Consider the following 18877-nt stretch of genomic DNA (forward strand, 5'->3'; position numbering starts at 1 on the left):
TTTTGCTTTAAAATAAATATTTATTAATTATGAAATACTTTCCATTTATTATTTAGATATATGTGCGCTTTTTATACTCAGCTGAGCAGCGCTCACAGAGTATATTAATTTTATTCGCATAACGGTACCCCGTAACGGCATAAACTTATCGAGATAAATATAGACGTGTACATATCAAAATGATATGGGCGAAGAAATAAATTCATTTAGGTATGTCCGTCCGTCTGTCCGTGAACACGACAACTTGAGTAAATTTTGAGGTATCTTAATGAAATTTGGTATGTAAGTTCCCGGGCACTCATCTCAGATCGCTGTTTAAAATGAATGAAATCGGCCTATAACTACGCCCACTTTTTCGATATCGAAAAACCGAAAAGCGCGATAATTCATTACCAAAGACGGATAAAGCGATGGGTGGGTTGACCTTATGACGCACAATAGAAAATATTTAAAATTTTGGGCAATGGGGTGGCACCGCCCACTTTTAAAAGAAGTTTATTTAAAAGATTTGCAAGCTGTAATTTGGCAGTCGTTAAAGATACCATGATGAAATTCGGCAGGAACGTTACTCCTGATACTATATGTGTTCTAAATAAAAATTTGCAAAATCGGACGAAAAAAATTTTAAAAGTAAAATTTTAACAAAAAAGTGAATATCTTTACAGTATATAAGTAAATTATGTTAACATTCAACTCCAGTAATGATATGGTGCAACAAAATAAAAAATAAAATAAATTTTCAAAATGTGCGTGGCTCCGCCCTTTTACATTTAAATTCTCTAGAATATTTTTAATTCCATAAGTCGAATAAAAATTTACAAATCCTTGTGAAATTTGGTAAGGGCATAACCTCTATGACGGTAACTGTTTTCTGTGAAAATGGGCGAAATCGGTTGAAGCCACGCCCAGTTTTTATACACAGTCGACCGTCTGTCCTTCCGCTCGGCCGTTAACACGATAACTTGAGCAAAAATCGATATATCTTCACTAAACTTAGTTCACGTACTTATCTGAACTCAATTTACTTTGGCAATAAAAATGGGTGAAATCCGACTATGACCACGCCCACTTTTTCGATAACTAAAATTTCGAAAAATGAATAAATGCGATAATTCTATACCAAATACGAAAAAAGGGATGAAACATGGTGATTGGATTGGTTTTTTACGCAAAATATAACTGTAGAAAAAACTTTGTAAAATGGGTGTGACACGTACCATATTAAGTAGAAGAAAATGAAAAATTTCTGCACGGCGAAATCAAAAGCCCTTGGCATCATGGCAGGAATACTGTTTGTGGTATTACATATATAAATAAATTAGCGGTACCCGACAGATGATGTTCTGAGTCACCCTGGTCCACATTTTAATCGATATCTCGAAAACGCTTTCACATATACAGCTAAGGGCCACTCCCTTTTAAAACCCTCATTAATACCTTTAATTATATACACCTTTCAGTTGATACTCATATCATACAAACACATTCTAGAGTCACCCCTGGTCCACCTTTATGGCGATATTTCGAAAAGGCGTCCACCTAGAGAAATATGGCCCATTCCCTTTTAAAATACTCTTTAATTTGATACCCATGTCATACAAACACATTCCAGGGTTGCCCCAGGGTCATTTTCTTTTATGGTGGTTTTCCGTTATATGAAAAAGGATGATGGAAATCGTTCCACGTCACCCTTGGTCTACAATTTCGGAGTCTTATCGGACTCATAATTGAGAGCGCTTCGAAAATATTTCAGGGGTGATTTAAAAAAAAGTGAAATGCGTTCAAATTTAACGAAATTTTTATACCTAAAAAAATATATTCAAATAAAACGAATTGATAGCTGAAGAAAGATAGCAAAGGTAAGTTGCTCCACTTTTTATTATGAACATTTGTATGTATCCCTGAAAAAGACAGTTTTGTCTCCAAAGCTCTCAGCTGAGTATGTAATGTTCAGTTACACCCGAACTTAGCCTTCCTTACTTGTTGTAGTTGAAATTTAAATGATTTTATTCCTTTTGACGTTTTCAAGAATTAGTGTTCGCTTGCGCTTGCTAGAAATCGAATGACCAGAATATTCACGAAGAAAAATTATATATTGCAATTTTCGAAAAAGTATGCCTAAATATGTAGATACAGACAAAGTCATTTAAAAGTATATAGAATTTGCAACTGATCAAATTACAACTCTATGCAGGAATATTATGTATAACAAACACATGTATGCGACTGAGCGCTTTGATGGTTTTCGAAATTAAAAGTAACATAAATTGTAGAGGAAAACTTTTACAAAGATTGGATACGCAATTAGTCAAACAATATAATGAAGAAATATCTTATTGGCGTAAATGTATTACTACGTGTAATAGAAACAATTAAGTTTTTAGCTTCTCGTGGGCTTCCATTTCACGGTCAAAATGAAATTATTGGATCTGAACTAAACGAAAATTTTCTTGGATGTATTGAGCTTATATCTAAATTTGATCCTTTCACGGCTGAACATTTGGTGAGATTTGGACAAAAAGGCAGAGGTTCTCCATCGTACTTGTCACCCTCTATAACCGATGACTTTATCTTACTTCTCGCTGACGAAGTTTTACTTTCAATTAAAGGGGAAATAAAAAAAGCAAAATATTATTCGATTAGCATTGATTCTGCTCCAGATATTTCACACACCGATCAGTTGACATTTATAATTCGTTACATTTTACCTAACGGAGAACCTGTTGAACGCTTTATTATCTACATTTTTAGCCAATTGCGGTCATAAAGGTGAAGACATGGAGAAGGCTGTTCTTGCAACAATTGATAACACTTTGGAATTGGGTATAAGAGACTATCGTGGCCAAAGTTATGATAATGTTAACAATATGTCTGGTCAATACAAAGGTCTTAAGTCAAGAATTAAAGCTGTAAATCCTCTGGCTACTTTTGTTCCTCGTGCAGCGCATTCTCTCCATCTCGTTGTATCGGCTGTCGCGGAAAGTAGTGATGAGTTAACTGCTTTTTTGCACTGGAACAAAAACTATAAAATTTTATTTCTGAATCTACAAACAGATGGCAAATTTTGTTATCCAAATTTGATGAAGAATCGACGGTACTAAAAAATCTACCAAAAAATCGGTGGAGTGCGCGAGCAGATGCAAGTAAAGCCTTATACAGTTCATACAAACAAGTTCTGGAAGCATTTAACACTATTTGCGAAGATGTAAATCAAAGTAAAGAGACCAAAATAGAAGCAAAAGCAATATTAGAAAAAATGAAAATTCTAAATTTACAATAATGTTGTGCTTATGGAACTCTGTGCTCGTAAAATTTCAGATCGTTATTGTACAGCTACAAGCAAGTTTTGTTGATTTGTCTAATGTTGTTACTCTTTATGAGACATTACATGCTTATCTTGATACGTTGCGTGACGAAAAAGAGTTCGAAAATTTTGAATCAGAGGCAATCAAGAGATGCGAAGCGACCACATACAAAAAAGATGTAAGAAGAAGGAAACCAAAATTTCATTTTGATGAATTGAAGAGTGAGCACATTGAGTTAGAAGGGAGACGATCTTTCATCATTGATAATTATTATGCAGCGATTGATTGTCTTAAAGTGCACTTACAAAACCGGCAAATTATTTATAATACAGTAAACATAAAGTTTGGTTTCTTATGGAAATTGCATGAACTAGATGACAGTGAATTTATTAGAAGCCAAGAAAGTGAGTTAAAACAACTATATGTCACTGATTTAGAAGAAACTTTTGCAGAAGAATGCGTCCATTTGGCGCAGTTTTTAAAATCTGACATCGAGGCCGAGCATTCTATTTCTGAGAGAACACCTACCTAAGGGTTTGTTGCAGTTAATAAGAAGTTTTAAGATTTGATCGGGGATTGTCCGTATTGCTTTTTTTAAATGTATGAAAACATTTATTTGAAGCAATTTTTAATTTTATAATTTATTTAATAATTTGGGAAAAATTTAAACAACATGACATCAGGACGGACAAGGCGACAGCAAGTTTTAATATTTCATGCATGTTCCCGAATGTGGAGATAATATTAAGAATTTCTTTGACAATGAGTTTTACCAACTACAGCGGCGAAATGTCATTTTCAGCACTTAAAAGAGTAAAAAATTACTTGCGCTCCACGCTCCGTTAGCAAAAACTTACAGCGCTCTCGCTAATAGAAATTGATTTTTTACAAACTATTAAATTTGAAAAAATTGTAGAAAGATTTGCAAACGCTAAAGCACGGGAAAAAAGTTTTGTATAAGCTTATAATAATTACTATAATTTTCAAATAAATCACCAATCAGTTGCAAAAGCGTTTCACTTTTATGATGCCTGCCTCCCGTCTTTTTTTACATGATGTGGGCGTGTCCTGATTATTAGACTAGGGCGATCAGAACCCTTGATCAGGCGCTGAATATGGCCAACAGAGGTGGGTGTCTCCGCTATTCGGTACAACCCGTTCTGTAGCTAGTTATTTAACCACTGCCGCCAGATTGGTATCCTTAACATTATCTAAGTGATGATACGCGTTTTTTACGCGCTTACAAATGCAGATGTATATACATGTAAAAAAAACACAGCTATTATTTTAAAGCGTGTTTTTTAGCCTTTTAAACTATGTTTATTTATGGCAATGCTTCATTACTTTACACCTAGTTTAATAGCTGATTTTTTTTAATTAACTCAGATAACCAGTGTTGCCAGGAAAAAAATTTCTTTGGGGCTAGAATCTAGAAAAAAGGGCTAGAAAGAACTAAATTTCTTCAAGAAAATCCGAAACCCGTTGCAAAAAGAGCTAAAAGTATATATATATATTTTCAATGTAAGTTTTCACATTTATTTCAAATCAAACTTAAACAAAGTTATAAAAAAGGTACAGTAAAGACAAAAAAAAAAAAAAATTTTGTAAAATAGAGGTACATAAATAATACTTTTTATAGTTCAATTATATTTTTTAACAAAAAACTACGTTTTGGTTATTGATATTAGAGAAAAATTGTAAGTTTACAAACGGCGATGGTTACTAGGACATGTTTCTGAATTTCACTTCTTCATGAGCTAGCTTTTCAGGAGCTCAGCGTTGAACTCGAATCTCCAACATTCATATCAGTGCAAAGGCAGATGCCTTTAGCCGCTAAGCCATATGAATGTCCCGTTGTTCGCTGTACAATTGGTCTCTAAGAGTTGCCTTTTTGTTTCTATTCTTTTGATCACCATGTAGGCACATATACTCTGTATGTAGTTTATTCCTAATAGTGTGGATATGATTTTTAGGCGCGCTTTTGAAAGCTTAGTAACATTTCTTCAGATTTTTACAGTATTTGTTTTTAATACTTCCGCTGTTACTATTATATCAATATGATCATCTGTATTTAATTAGCGAGCTTTGCTCATATTGCTTTATACAATGGTTTTTGTTATTGATATTAGAGAATTGATTGGATAACGGTTGGTTGTACAGGTATAAAGGAATCGAGATAGATATAGACTTCCATATACACCTATCCCCCGATTTACACGTTACTTGTTTTACACGATTTCGCTTTTATACGGTTCATAAATCAGCAAAATTTGAAAAAGTCCGAAGATTCACAAATCATTAAAAAGTTTTTTGAGTCCCCTTGGCAACACTGATAGCAATATTGAGGGATTCCCCTTATTGTGAATATGTATGCACATAACCAAACGCAGAGTACATATGTAGTTCATGTGGAAGGAAATCGTTTGATGAAAATTTGAACAAAAAGCCATAATTTTTACTATTATTGCGAGTTTTTTTGATTTGAACTGGTAAGTTATCGATTTAATTATCTTTTTGGGAACCTTCATTAAGATGTTTTAGTTTTGTCTTATTTATATAAATGACTGAATTGGGTAGTTTTTTCGTTTTACACGGTTTTATATAGGAAAACGAAGATTTCACTTTACACGGTTTTGTCTGGAACCGATGTTCCGTGTAAATCGGGGGATAGGTGTATCAAAATCATCAGTATCGAAAAAAAATTTTATTGAGTCATGTCCGTCCGTGCGTCCGTCTGCCCGTCTGTCCGTTAACACGATAGCTTAAGTAAATATTAATATATCTTCACCAAATTTGGTACACGAGCTTAACCAGAATAGAATGGTGTTAAAAATGAGCGAAATCGGATAATAACCACGCCCACTTTTTATATATATAACATTTTGGAAAACACAAAAAAATGTAATTATTTAGTAAATAACACACCTAGAATGTTGAAATTTGACGTGTGGACTGATATTGAGACTTTTGGTAAATATGTCAAAACATTTTTTAAAATGGGCGTGGCACCGCCCACTTGTGATAAAATCTATTTTGCAAATATTATTAATCATAAATCAAAAATCGTTTAACCTATCGTAACAAAATTCGGCAGAGAGGTTGCCTTTACTATAAGGAATGCTTTAAAGAAAAATTAACAAAATCGGCGGGCGTAGTCCGCTTTTATATAAAATTTAAAAAGGTCGTGGGTGAATAAAATAAGCTATATCTTTGCAAAAAAGAGCTTTATATCAATGGTATTTCATTTCCCAAGTGGATTTAGAGCAACAAATATGAAAAACTTCAAATTTAAAAAAATGGGCGTGGCACCGCCCCTTTTATGACTATTTCAATTTTCTATGGGCCGATTTCACCAACTCGACTAAGGCTAAAACTTAGTTGCAACTTAAGTTAGCCCAGATTTGCGGCTTAGTTTTTTTTCGGTTTCACCAACTTAGTTACTAAAACCATTTGACATATAACAACCCTATCAGGTGTTTTATACATAGCAGTATTTTTGGCTACGTTTTAATTACACGCCACCCACTGAATTTGAAGTATTGTCAGTTACGGTGTCAGTTGGTTTTGGTAATTTTTTAATTTCTTTAAAAATAAAATTGCAATAAGTCGCGGAAATGCACTTTTAATGCATCTGAAACCAACAAATTATTGGAAATGTGTGGTAAATATGCGGGAATAATCGAAGGAAAAAAACCGATTGCATCAGCGCGAAAGATAAAGACGATGCTTGGGAGAAAATTGTGCAGGAGTTCAACGCAAGTAACGAAATTTATCGTGAAAGCAAAGAACTAAAAAAAAATATAAAAATATTAAATTTGCTGCAAAAAACAAGGCAGCTTGAGAGCGTAGGGCGGTTTATGGAACTGGCGGCGGTCCTGCTACACCGCAGACTTTGTCAGGTGTGGAGGAGAGGATGTTGTCCATGTTAAATGGCAAAGAGATGGATGGTATTCCGAATACTGCCGATTCAGATGCCCTTAATGAAGATATTTATGGTAAATTGCCTAAAATTTTTATGTAGTTGTTTGAGTACTGATTTAGACTTTTCCAGCGAATAAAAACGAGGAACTTCCACAGCCGAATGTAGAAACGCCTGAACCCGGTCCTGCCACACTGCGGAAGAAGACGAGCACACCACTGTGGACACCTCAAAAACAGTGTGACAAAAATGCTAAAGTCACGTCCTGGGAGCATTTGGCTTCAATTAAAAGTAAATGGACAGAAGCCAAATTGCGGGAAGAGGTTTCTTTGGCGAAGAAGGAAGAAGAGAGGGTGGAGCTTCAAATGAAGTTTATGCGTGAGAGGCATGAGCTCGATATTCTCCAATGCAGGGAGCGGCAAGCGGTTAAAATGGAGATATTAAATTTTAAATTACAAAAAGTTAAATTAGAACTTAAAAAATTAAATAACGCGTGAAAGTTGCGCCATCACGTTAATTATACTTGCTTTTTTATTTTAAATTGGTGAATTGAGTTTAGTTAGGTTGCAGATGCTCAATGTAGGAAAAGCTCACTTGGAAATCATGAAAGGTTCGTTGTGATATCATTAAAGACCACAGTTAAAACTTAAAGTTCGAAACTTTAAAGCATAAAATGAGATAGAAGTAGTTTAACTATTTTACCTTTATATTAAAATTCCAACGACATGGACAACTATTGGAGACGACCCGTCATAACTTGACAAAATAATTAACTTCAAATATCAAATCAATTTAAAAAATCAAAAAAGCCTTTTAGATAATTTAATGATGTAAAAACAAAAATCAATTAGCAATAACATAAAGAGATCTCATAGATGTAATTTAAGAAACTAAGTATACAAGACTGTAAATAAATAAATAAATAATACGTATGCGAAGTACTGATTTATCTGCATTATCGTCATTGGAAATACAAAATACAATTCAAATCAGTCAACAAAAACAGCATTAATCCTTTCAGCAATTTGTTCCTTGGTTAATTTCTTATCTGCTATATGTACGTTTACGATCCAATTCAATACGTAATAGCCATGGTGAAATGCGTGTTGGGTCAAAATCGGGCATTTCATAGTAAACATTCACGAATTCTTGATCCTCTGAAGTCGCAGTTCGCTGTGGATCGGGATCATAGTAACTGGCCGTGTTAGCTGTTACTTTACGCAATGTGGTGTGTTCTAAACGGCACAGCACATTCTTTGCTTTCTCAGCATATCGTGCAGCACCGCCTCTGAAGAAAACAGTTAGTGAGGAAGCCTTTAGTTTATTTTGAAATGTTACGTTCATCGATGATACACCAGCAAAATGGAAAGTGTTGAGTGCCACCTACAATACAAATAAAAAATAAGTAAGACAAATATTTATCAACACACCATAATTACGCACTTGTGTAGCAGGTTCACCCAAATTATGTGCAGCTAAAGCGCCCACCATTTCACCAGGATTCGCTTGTGCTTGCTGAAAACGTGTTTCAATCTCTCCAATCAACCATTCAAACGCTTCAGTCGATAAACGAAACTCTTCTGCTACATATTTCGTGCAGAGCGTCGAACGTACCAAACATTGAAACAGTAGCGTAGTATTCTCATTAGCCTGTTTTGCCAAACGATCATTACCGACCACAATAACACAACGTTGTAATAAATCATGCACGCCATTAATAACGCACAAAGGCGACAGATCGGTTGGCATGCGTTTGTTAATATGCAAGATTTTCGGTACATTCCAAATCATGCGTTGCAAATTACACGGTAATACGACCTACTCAATTAAAATAAGTTATAACATAAGCTTTTGCTTAATTAAAAAGTAAACAATGTGTTTTACCTTCGAATCACTATTGGGGAAAATTTCACGCAGCGCTTCACAATCGCGACACAATTGATCCCATTCAATTTCCAATTCGGGCAATGCATTACCGCTTTCGCTCAACTCTTTTACAACATCATCTGTAAAAACTTTACGCATATAACGTTCATTTGACCAATCAAATTTGAATCTTTTTTCTAATGCTATATTCGATAGCTTAACGGTAGGTAGATTTTGAAATTCTATTGTTTCACCAGCCAAACCATCTTCGCCATAACGCAACTGAATCAGTTAACCTACAGAGTTACGTACTGTGCCATCATAGTTAACCATAACAGACTCCATAGCCTTAATTAAATGACGTTTAACCAGTTTCAGCAGTTTTTACAGCAGTATCGATAAGACCTTCACGACCACCCATAGCGTGAAAATAGAATTCTGATGGCGTCAAACCGGCAAGGTAATGAATTTTCTACGAAACCATGTGACTCAGGACCGTAATCGTAATGGAATGTGGCAAAGTACGTTTGCGAAAACCATATTGTATACGTTTACCCTCAACGTTCTATTGACCCACACAAGCAATAACCTATGAGATATTAATATTGGAACCTTTAGAATCCGACACCACCATAGCCTTTAAATTTATTATACCCGGTAGGCGATTTCTTAGGAGAACCACCAGTTTTGTCACGAGCATATTTTGGTATACGATTGACTTGATTTTCGAAAGTTTGACGCAAAATATTACCTGTAAGTGAAAAATAAGTTTAAGAGATAAAAAGAAAATGTATTGCACGTGAGATAACGCACCAGGTGTTGGTCCAACTCCATGTTGTGAGCTTTTTGAATACCGTTAATGACATCATCTTTGGCTTTCTTAATTGCCATCTGCACTATAAGTTTGAGGATCACCAATTATATCACCAATGTCGATACTGTGACCTTCCAATAACAACCAGTTGTTAATAACAGCCTGAATATTACCGTAGAAACGGTCAGCAATTTTAATTTATATGTATATTCATCACCATCAAAATCAGCATTATATGGTGATGTGCATGACAAATTCATACGGAATGTTGACCAAGGCAGCACTTTGACACGATGTCCCATCATACTCATTTTATATAGTTTAGGTTGACGATTGAAAATAACTAAATCATCATCGCGTAAATGTCTTTCGACTTTATAGCCACATTGTAAATGCAAATCTGAAGGTTAAGAATAGAAACGCAAATCTATACGCTTACCATAATCACGTAAAATATATTTAGCGAAAGGATATTTACTAACTCTTGCATGCGATCGATATTGAATGGTGTAACCAATTCTGAAAATGTAAAATTTTGTGCAATTGAACGTGGCACACCGACTTTATCGATACGCAAATTTGGATCTGGTGTTATGACAGTACGTGCTGAGAAATCGTTTACCCATCAAATTACCACGTATACGCCCTTCCTTACCCTTCAAACGTGCTTTAATCGCTTTTAGTAGACATATCTGCCATGAAAGAACTGAGTTCACGTGGTAGCGTTGGTGTTTTCCAGTTAGCTTTAATAGAATGGATCTGTGAAGAAATAATACAATTTATTTTAAAAAGAAAATACAGAAATGTATTTCTACTTACGTTCTCCTTTAGGAATATCAAAGGCTTTTGTTGACTTTAAGGGTGTTTTCATTATCGAGTTGCTGCTGTTTGTGATTGGCCGCAATGCCATCGAATATAGTGTTGTTATCAATCTGTTGCTGGAAGTTTTTTAGTTTTTGAAATGTTGCCGCGTAGTACTAAATTTGGTTCGGTAACCATTATGCTGGAAAATATCGATATCACCCTGACGGGTTACATTTGGATGCAGAATTTTCTCTTCCACTAAATATGTTCGCTCATGGCCATGGGTGACTACCATTGAAAATATTTATTAAAAATTTTGTTTCGCATTAAAGGATATATGAATATGCTAGGCAAGCAAAATATACTTTAATATTGCCTTATTATTGTGAAGTTATAGCCGAGCAAAATATGTATCAATTATTGTTCTTCTGGTATGGTAATTTCGAGATCGCCCTTCATTTGAGCGATTTGGCGGGACTGTTAAAACATTAATTACAGCATCGTTAACTTCAGGTGGAAGTTGTGGTGCGGATTTATCATTAAAGCGAATGCAAACATTATGCAATACTGCTGTTCCTACAATGATGTAAGGAACTCTAGTGACTTTCATTCGAATGCCCATTGATAGCACAGGAAATCTACGTTTCCACACACCATATGAGCGCTCGACGCAATTACGTGTTCTGATATGCGACTCATTATACAAATTTTCTGCTCTATTTGTACAATTTGAAAGAGGTGTCAACACGACGCTCGAGTTTTCATAGCCACTATCAGCAACAATTGGGCCATTCTGTAACTCCCTATTTTCAAGCCGATAGGAAATGCGCGAATTCCGAAAAATTCTTGAATCATGCACAGATCCTGGCCATCGAGCTACAATATCCAATGTATTCGTTTTGCTGTCGAATATTGTCTGCACATTGAAAGAAAAAAAACCCTTTTCTATTTCGAAAGACTTCAGCATCATCACCACCTGTATATAAATTAATGTTGTTGTTGTTGTTGTAGCAGTGCTTCGCCCCATCCAATAGGTGCGACCGATCACAAATTGTCATCAATGTCCTCTAACGGGGATCTAAGGAAACTTGCTGTTTCAACAGGGGTGGACCCTAATGAGAGGGTTGTTAAAGGCGTTGGTTCCAAGATGGGAGCAGAAGACGGGGGCGGGTGCTGATGCTCGGCATTGCATGAGTGGAAGCGGCCGTATGAGCTGGTGGCGCCGTGGGGCGTGGCTTGTTGAGCAGCTGAGCTCCTGGAAGGTAGTGAGGGGCGCTGAGGCGTAGACTACGGGGCGCCCTTAGGATTCGATACCTTCCCGGAACAGGGGAGTATGGCGCAGTCCCGATGCAGGTAACAATCTATATGAGGGGTCGACTGCTAATACGCGTCCAAAAATATCGAAAGAGGTGTCAAACGACGCGTCTTGACATCAGCATTAATAATTCGAAGGCGGAAAATAAAAATTTTAACTCGGTCAAAAAATATTAACGAAAAACCGAAAAATGACCCGCTGTTCCCTCCCAAACCGGGGGTGAGATCCATCGTATTTTTGCGCAGCACACCTATGCTTATAAAAAATTACCCTGGGTGGGTCCAACACCGGTTTGGAGACCAAAACTATATCCGCGCAAAACACTTATGTTCACAATTTTTTTTGTGGGTACAACAACATTACAACAACCACATGAAAATCCGAGTGTATTTCTGCCATGAAAAGCTCTCAGTGAAAACTCATCTGCCTCGCAGATGCCGTTCGGGGTCGGCATAAAACAAGTAGGTCCCGTCCCGCCAATTTGTAGGAAAAACTAAAAAGGAGCGCGATGCAAAAGATGACCTCTCTGCAACTAAAAATGTGAGTCTTCTATAGGATACAGTTTCACTTTTTGTTGTGAAAAACAGAAAAAAATCATTTCAGTTGAAATAATTATTAATTATTAACTTTTCTCTTAAGCTATTATTTATGATAACTTCACACAAAAAAATTTAGTGCAGTGTTAACACTTTTCAGAGCAAAATCAAAACTAAAAAACAAGTAGGAAGGTCTAAGTTCGGGTGAAACCAAACATTACATACCCAGCTGTGCAATTGAAACGCTGAAGTAGGAGTGGCTTTCAGGCACTTTTGTTCATTTGCAAAGCAAATATAATATCTTTAACGGCTTTTGATTTACGGCTTTTTAAACTTCCAAATTATCTTCTTCTAAATGTGGGTTTTGCCATGCCCATATACCAATCTGTTTGGGAATTTATGTTTTGCGTCATAAAACAAATCCACCTAGCGAATTTCACTACCTTGTTATTGAATTATCTCATTTTTCCATTTTTATAAATTTTCAATTTTGAACAAGTGGGCCTTTTCTTTAAAAGCAGCCTATGTTTCCAAGCGCTCCTGTTCCGTTTGAGGAAATTTCACAAAATCTGGTCGCAAGGATGCTAGATGGTAGGAAACTAGCGTAATTGCACGTGAGGCACTGCTTTTGAAACTCCGGAAAGGTCTGCCACAATTTGCTGAAAAGATCCTGAAGCAAAGAACCGGAGTGCGATGAAAAACATTTGTTGTTGCTGTAAACGAAGAAGTAATTTAGGGCAACATTTATAAAATACGATGTAAACTTACCGTGCTCCAAGATAAATTTTGTCTTTTATTAAAGAAAAAACAAACCAAGCAGCATCTTTGCACATACGAAATCGTTCGCGAAAGTCAACATCGTCATAATGAAGAAAAAAGTCAGGACGCTCTTTAATTTTTCTTTTTCGTCGCAGCACGATTACCTGCAGAGCTTCAAAGTCGCAATCACTTTCGCCAGAATCTCGAAGATCCATTAAATTTTTTTATAAATTTTCCACCGAGAATACAATTAAAATAAGCCACTTCAAAGAAATTGCAGATGTCAACAACAGCGGGGTTGCTATATTTGCATAATGAAATAAGTATAAATAGTGCCATTTAATTCGACTCAAAATTTGTACTACAGCAACACTGTTGAAAGTCGAGTATAAGCCAGCTGACAGGTAGGCTAATTTGCGACTTAGTTAAGCATTGGTGGTGAAACAGAAAAATTAAAAAATATGACTTAACTAAGATAAGTCGAGTTGGTGAAACCGGGCCTATTTTTCGGAAGCCATAATTCGAAGAAAAATTTGTTCAGAATATAACCATATGTATATGTATTATTGCGCAGCCTTGTAATACTATTAAACAAACAAAACAAACAACTACAGCATTTCAAGTGTACAGCTGGGTATGTAATGTTCGGTTTCACCCGAAGTTAGACTTCCTTACTTGGTTTTATTACATTTTTCTCGGGATTCAAGGGGTTGATAAGCGCAATACAAAGTTTTATATTTCAGAGCTTCCGGGGCCCAAACCGACACCTCACCTCCGCGAGGGGAATCCTTTTACAACTTTGAATGCATCATACACATATTTATCGCCGGCTCTGGCGACCCCAAGATCCTCAAGGCGCTAAAGGGGTGGGGGACGGCCTAGAAGGTTTAATGTGGTTATATTAATCGTTCCCGAGATGGTCGGGCTAGTACCTTAATGGTGCTTTGCTTCCGGAACGTACCGGATCTATATATGACAAAGGACCATCAACATCGATAACACTCCCCAAAACCTTCTGTGGTGTCTTTATCGTGAACACAACTACGACATTATATTTCCCAAATTTTCTATGAACACACTGAATGTAAATATTGCGTTTAGTTTGAAGCTCCTCATATAAACATAAGTCTGAAAGTAGCAAAAAAATAGTTGAATGCTTAACACTATCATGTTTTTGGCGATAGTGTTGCCGCATTTCGAAAACTTAAAATAATTTGTTTTCTTGTAACGACGCCTTAAACTCAATCACACCACATCAAACATACATCAGCTGATCAGATGCTAATTGACCGAACTCGCTCGCACGGGCGAATGCAACCCGGCGCGAGCGTGGCTTGGCCATTATAAACTGACAGCTGAAAGAAGTAAGAACATTTTGCGAATGGAGAAATTATAATTTATATTTAATAAAATTTTGGAAAATAAACCAAATAATAAAAGTAAAGAAAAGTTGGATCAAGTTGCGCTTGACTAACTTGAAATTCAAGAAAAGGCTATTTCATTATTTGTGCCTATCGGAGGCCAGAAGTTTTCACGGCAATCTGTGAGTGAGTATGGTACATGGCGACCGTGACAGGACGGGCCACACCGCGTTAGTGCACAAAATGGCGGATTTGCCTTTACGTACATACATTTTGAAATGCGATTAATTTGGCGAAAAATAAACCAAATTCGCAACAATTTTTTTTCAACGTCATGTCTTCGCACATTTATACATTTGAAATGCGGTTAATTTGGCGAAAAATAAACCAAGTTTGCAAACATCATGTCTTCGCACATTTATATGTATTCGTTTCACCTGAAAAAATTTTCTCATATGGATACGGCTACAACGCAGATTGCATTCACATCAACCAACGAGTTTCAACATCTTCGTAATCTATACACTGAATCTTCATCTGTAACGCTGGTACAGCAACGTGTATGTATTTATATGTATAATAGAAGAACCGGCAGACGTTGTCCTGTCCTAAATTTGGCCTATCTGCATACATTTTAATAAGCTTTTTCCGTCTGACTCTGCCCTCCCCCCTCTTCACTTTTTCCTAATCCTTTTATTCACTCCTCCCTCCGTCTTTTTCGCTTCATCTATCTCCATCTTCGTCTCATTCTATCTCTTTCTCAATCTCCTTCTCTTCTCTCAATTTTTTCTCATTCTTCTGCACCCCTTATTGCCTGTCCCAGAAGGTGGTATGTATTTTATTCCAGTCTCAGTCCCAGTCCCATTCCGAGTCTCAGTCCCATTCCTAGTCCTAATCCCAGTCCCAGTCCGTCTCTGGATAATATATTACTCTGTACTATAGCACTCATCAACAGCTTTCATTTGATACCCATATCGTATACACTGTCTAGGCATTTACTGGCCCATGTTTTGCCCTATATCTCAAGACCCTAGTCACCCAGGAGTATGAAAATTACCCTCTAATAAAGCACTCATCAACAGCTTTCATTTGATATCAATGTTCTATAAACACATTCTAGGGGTACCCGGGTCCACGTTTTGGCATATATCTCGAGACCCTAGTCACCCAGGGGAATGAAAATTACCCTCTACTAAAGCACTCATCAACAGCTTTCATTTGATATCAATGTTCTATAAACACATTCTAGGGGTACCCGGGTCCACTTTTTGGCCTATAGCTAGAGACCCTAGTCACCCAGGGATATGAAAATTACCCTCTTCTACTAAAGCACTCATCAACAGCTTTCATTTGGTATCCATATTCTATACACACATTCTAGGGGTACCCAGGTCCACGTTTTGGCCTATATCTCGAGACCCGAGTCAGCCAGGGGTATGAAAATTACCATCTACTAAAGCACTCATCAACAGCTTTCATTTGATATCCATATTCTATAAACACACCCTAGGGGTACCCGGGTCCACGTTTTGGCCTATATCTCGAGACCCTAGTCACCCAGGGATATGAAAATTACCCTCTACTAAAGCACTCATCAACAGCTTTCATTTTATATCCATATTCTATAAACACACTCCAGGGGTACCCGGGCCCACGTTTTGGCCTATATCTCGAGACCCTAGTCACCCATCCTATATTTCAAGTTAGATCAAACTACACCCGGGGTGCAAAACAAATTCAAAATCGGTTCAGTAGTTTAGGAGTCCATTGGCCTCAATTGGGTGACACGTGTTTTTTATATATTAAGATAAGAAATTATTATTTACATATGTACGTGCATTTCTAAATTCAAATATTTTCATGAATTTAAAAAAAAAAATTATATATGGCATATTTGTCATACATATATTATAAATTTCAACGCATTCATTGTGTTTTACATAACATGTGGACAGCCTCTTTTGCGAAAAATTCTTGAATCATGCACAGATCCTGGCCATCGAGCTACAATATCCAATATATTCGTTTTGCTGTCGAATATTGTCCTCACATTGAAAGAAAAAAACCCTTTTCTATTTCGAAAGACTTCACCATCATCACCACCTGTATATAAATTAATGTTGTTGTTGTTGTAGCAGTGCTTCGCACCATCCAATAGGTGCGACCGATCACAAATTGTCATCAATGTCCTCTAACGGGAATCCAAGGAAACTTACTGTTTCAACAGGGGTGGACCCTAATGAGAGGGTTGTTAAAGGCGTTGGTTCCAAGAGGGGAGCAGAAGACGGGGGCGGGTGCTGATGCTCGCCATTGCATGAGTGGAAGCGGCCGTATGAGCTGGTGGCGCCATGGGGCGTGGCTTGTTGAGCAGCTGAGCTGCTGGAAGGTAGTGAGGGGCGCTGAGGCGTAGACTACGGGGCGCCCTTAGGATTCAATACCTTCCCGGAGCAGGAGAGTATGGCGCAGTCCCGATGCAGGTAACAATCTATATGAGGGGTCGACTGCTAATACGCGTCCAAAAATATCGAAAGAGGTGTCAAACGACGCGTCTTGACATCAGCATTAATAATTCGAAGGCGGAAAATAAAAATTTTAACTCGGTCAAAAAATATTAACGAAAAACCGAAAAATGACCCGCTGTTACCTCCGAAACCGGGGGTGAGATCCATCGTATTTTTGCGCAGACCACCTTTGCTTATAAAAAATTACCCTGGGTGGGTCCAACACCGGTTTGGAGACCAAAACTATATCCGCGCAAAACACTTATGTTCACAATTTTTTTTGTGGGTACGACAACATTACAACAACCACATGAAAATCCGAGTGTATTTCTGCCATGAAAAGCTCTCAGTGAAAACTCATCTGCCTCGCAGATGCCGTTCGGGGTCGGCATAAAACAAGTAGGTCCCGTCCCGCCAATTTGTAGGAAAAACTAAAAAGGAGCACGATGCAAAAGATGACCTCTCTGCAACTAAAAATGTGAGTCTTCTATAGGATACAGTTTCACTTTTTGTTGTGAAAAACAGAAAAAAAATCATTTCAGTTGAAATAATTATTAATTATTAACTTTTCTCTTAAGCTATTATTTATGATAACTTCACACAAAAAAATTTTGTGCAGTGTTAACACTTTTCAGAGCAAAATCAAAACTAAAAAACAAGTAAGAAGGTCTAAGTTCGGGTGAAACCAAACATTACATACCCAGCTGTGCAATTGAAACGCTGAAGTAGGAGTGGCTTTCAGGCACTTTTGTTCATTTGCAAAGCAAATATAATATCTTTAACGGCTTTTGATGTACGGCTTTTTAATCTTCCAAATTTTCTTCTTCTAAATGTGGGTTTTGCCATGCCCATATACCAATCTTTTTGGGAATTTATGTTTTGCGTCATAAAACAAATCCACCTAGCAAATTTCTCTACCTTGTTATTGAATTATCTCATTTTTCCATTTTTATAAATTTTCAATTTTGAACAAGTGGGCATTTTCTTTAAAAGCAGCCTATGTTTCCAAGCGCTCCTGTTCCGTTTGAAGAAATTTCACAAAATCTGGTCGCAAGGATGCTAGATGGTAGGAAACTAGCGTAATTGCACGTGAGGCACTTGCTTTTTAAACTCCGGAAAGGTCTGCCACAATTTGCTGAAAGGATCCTGAAGCAAAGAACCGGAGTGCGATGAAAAACATTTGATGTGGCTGCATTGCGTTTTTGCTGTAAACGAAGAAGTAATTTAGGGCAACATTTATAAAATACGATGTAAACTTACCGTGCTCCAAGATAAATTTTGTCTTTTTTTAAAGAAAAAACAAACCAAGCAGCATCTTTGCAAATACGAAATCGTTCGCGAAAGTCAACATCGTCATAATGAAGAAAAAAGTCAGGACGCTCTTTAATTTTTCTTTTTCGTCGCAGCACGATTACCTGCAGAGCTTCAAAGTCGCAATCACTTTCGCCAGAATCTCGAAGATCCATTAAATTTTTATAAATTTTCCACCGAGAATACAAATAAAATAAGCCACTTCAAAGAAATTGCAGATGTCAACAACAGCGGGGTTGCTATATTTGCATAATGAAATAAGTATAAATAGTGCCATTTAATTCGACTCAAAATTTGTACTACAGCAACACTGTTGAAAGTCGAGTATAAGCCAGCTGACAGGTAGGCTAATTTGCGACTTAGTTAAGCATTGGTGGTGAAACAGA

General features: G+C 36.8%; 1 protein-coding gene and 1 pseudogene across 3 annotated transcripts in view; both read right to left on the minus strand.

The window, feature by feature from the left end:
* LOC137244369 (putative sodium-coupled neutral amino acid transporter 11) overlaps nt 1-18877 on the minus strand; it is a 506082-nt gene that overhangs the window by 203556 nt on the left and 283649 nt on the right. The window lies entirely within an intron of this gene.
* LOC137243360 (DNA-directed RNA polymerase II subunit RPB1-like) lies at nt 8116-11735 on the minus strand (annotated as a pseudogene).

This window comes from Eurosta solidaginis, chromosome 3, assembly GCF_040869045.1.
Source record: "Eurosta solidaginis isolate ZX-2024a chromosome 3, ASM4086904v1, whole genome shotgun sequence".
NCBI classification, from domain to species: Eukaryota; Metazoa; Arthropoda; class Insecta; order Diptera; family Tephritidae; genus Eurosta; species Eurosta solidaginis.